Source organism: Strongylocentrotus purpuratus, unplaced genomic scaffold, assembly GCF_000002235.5.
Source record: "Strongylocentrotus purpuratus isolate Spur 01 unplaced genomic scaffold, Spur_5.0 spur5_scaffold_4, whole genome shotgun sequence".
Taxonomy (NCBI): domain Eukaryota; kingdom Metazoa; phylum Echinodermata; class Echinoidea; order Camarodonta; family Strongylocentrotidae; genus Strongylocentrotus; species Strongylocentrotus purpuratus.
In genome coordinates, this window is record NW_022145610.1 from 33815807 (window position 1) to 33818849 (window position 3043).

A 3043-nucleotide genomic window follows, 5' to 3' on the forward strand; every position below is an offset into this window, starting at 1 on the left:
GCCTATCGACTAGTATTTGGAATTCGTTCTAATAAGCCTTATATTGATGCATGTACTGTTCCATCTCTAAATCGTTAACTTTATTCATATACAAAAGGCATTTAAATTTACGATAGACACCAGGTACTAAAAACCTACGATCAGCAGAGACAATTGAAACAGACTTAGAAGAAATCAACACCAGGGAGATTTCACTATTCTTTTGAATTACTTATATTAATTATGTTCATATTAAAGTCGTTGTAATGTTCGAGCATTTAAAAGATGCTAGACAAGGCTATTGGAAATTACTAAGGATGATTCTTCAAACATTGTTAGAAGTCTTTGTTATTGTGTTAAAAATGAACACTCCTTTATATTACACACCATGTTTAGATTTCCAAATTCGGATCACTAATGTCATTATCATAATTATTCTGGTCATGCCTGCAGTTTGGTCGCTCCTTTCCGAAGCTACCGCTCTGTCGGGATTAAACGCACGTCGTTAAAACACAGCGCAAAGTGAAACAGAATTACTAATACTCGCGATAGCTAGCCGCAGAGAGAAAATGGGATGAGAATGAAAAGTAAGGTAATTATGCAAATTATTTGGAACCCGACAAACAAGGCAAAGCCAAACAAAACCACTAAAAAGCTTATGACAGGCCACCCATTCACCGCCTACTGTTTTTAACTCCGATCCATTTTTTCGAGTGTCGGGTCGAGTTTTATATATCTGCTGATTAATTCAATGTCGGTGTTACAGCGCCATAAAAAGCGACGAAGCAAAGATTATGGGTCTGCCCAGGTTCAATCTCCCCCGTTTTATCCTCTGACTTTACCAAGCAAATGATACAAAACACGGCAGCTCTTTTCAATTTAAACCAAATCCATTCTGAATAATTGAACTTGACATTTTTGGTTCGTGAATGGTTTGACAAGTTCGGGGCAATAATTTTATGCACATAATGGATTTTGCCGGATCGGGGAAAATCATCTGTTTGGTGTGCTATAACTGAGCAACTATATCCGCCTACGTAATGATCGCCAAGGCTGTAACTGTTTTTACATTAAGCAGACGTGTATTGAATACAAGCCAGACGAAATGTATTGCAGTAATAATGATATTTGTTCTACATATCCATCAAAAATGGAATATATCACTTTGCCGAGAGTCAGGGAGGAGTTAATTTGTTTAGTTTAGGATGCCTTGGGTTGAACATCCTGAAGGCTCTCAACTGAATAAGTCTGACGCAAAGTGATCTCAATTACAATCCTTGCTCTATATAGTGCTAGGGATGTGAAGTATGAGTAGGCTATGTCTATGAGGGGGGGGGGGCGCCCGGGGAGGGGGGACGTAATAATTTAGGTTACAGACGGAGACAATAGAAGACTGAATAAATGATGAATAGAAATTAGAGGCAGGGGGAGGAGGGGGAGGGGGGGGGGGTCAGACTATCATGAGGAAAATAGACGATATTGATAATAGTGTATAACAGATTAATAAGGGATAAATCAATAAGGGTGAAATAGAGCGTAGATGTAAAACAAAAAAAACAAAAAAAATTATAATGAAAAGAAGTAGAATGGGGTGATAGAGATTTTAAAAGGAGAGAGCAAGGGATAGGGAGAGAGAAAAGGGGAGGGGTGGCAGGGGGTAACGAGAAAGGGGTAGATTGATATGATGAAAGGGGTGGCGAAAATAGAAAGGTAGAGAGAGAGAGAGAGAGAGAAAGAGAGAGAGAGATAGAAAGAGACAGAGAGGGGAGAGAGAGGGAAAGAGAGAGAGAGAGAGAGAGAGAGAGAGAGAGAGAGAAAAAAAAGAGAGAGACAAACAGTAGGAACTATAAAGAGGTAAAGAGAGACAAGGAAAGAAAAAGGGGTTAAGAAAATGAGAAAGGAGTGATGAAAGTAAAACGAGAAGAGAGAGAGAGAGAGTGGTGGAAGTGAAAAACAAAAGTAGATTTATAGATTAAAAATTATTGAAACAAGAGTATCATCACAATCTGCCCTCTCTATATTATGTACCACCATACCCTATATCCTACACAAGCTGTACATGTATCTGGAGGCTGAGAAAATGTCTGCCCTTTTCCTCCGTGACCTCGGCGAAATGTTGGGATGGAGTCATTTAATGGCAGCGCTGGGTGGATGTGAAATTTTAGTGTACACAAAAGCGACGCAAACCAATGTCAGGGTCATCCATTTTTCTTGTTCCTTTTTTTCCCTAGTTGGTTTGACAGCTAGATGTTGATAACAGACCGTACAGCCAGGCCCTCGAAATAACGATCATTCTATCCAAGTCTTGACTGCGAGATGAATCAGAAGCATGCATATATTGATGCTGCTGACTAGGATAGCTACCCTGGTATTATTCAGGACAATGTATCGTGACTGTGCATGTATGGTGGAGGCAAAAACCATGATTATAATCAAACCACAGAGTGATAATGTTTTAGATACAGACACTCTCAAGATTATTAAGGATAACAGATTAAAAAGATTTAAGACACATACATCTCTATCGAAATTAAACCAGGCGAAATAAGAAAATCGACTAAAGGAATAGATAACAAATTTACGAAAAACGGTCCTTGGAATATTATCGACAGTGAACATTTGGTTGTAATTTTAGACAAAGTCGAACCAGGTGAGATTATTATATCTTTTAATATCCTTGCTTATTACCCAACATCAGAGAATGCAATTTAAAATGGTATTTTGTTAATTTTGAGATCGTAGATGGTTGCGTGTTGTAGATATGTCATGGTCTATACTCTAGTAAAGTAGTAGATATGTCGCTGGACTGTCAATCATACGGTCCACGGTTCGAGTCCCACAGCGGCACTACTTTCCTTCGGCAAGACATTGAACTACATTTACCACTCTCCACCCGGGTATAGTAAATAGGTACCCGGAAGGAAGACATTCCTTTAATACTTGAGCGCCTCATAAGTAGTAGTTATGTAGTAGTAGTAGAAGTAGAAGTAGCAGCAGCAGCAGCAGTAGCAGTAGCAGTAGTAGTAGTAGTAGTAGTAGCAGCAGTAGTAGTAGTAGTAGTAGT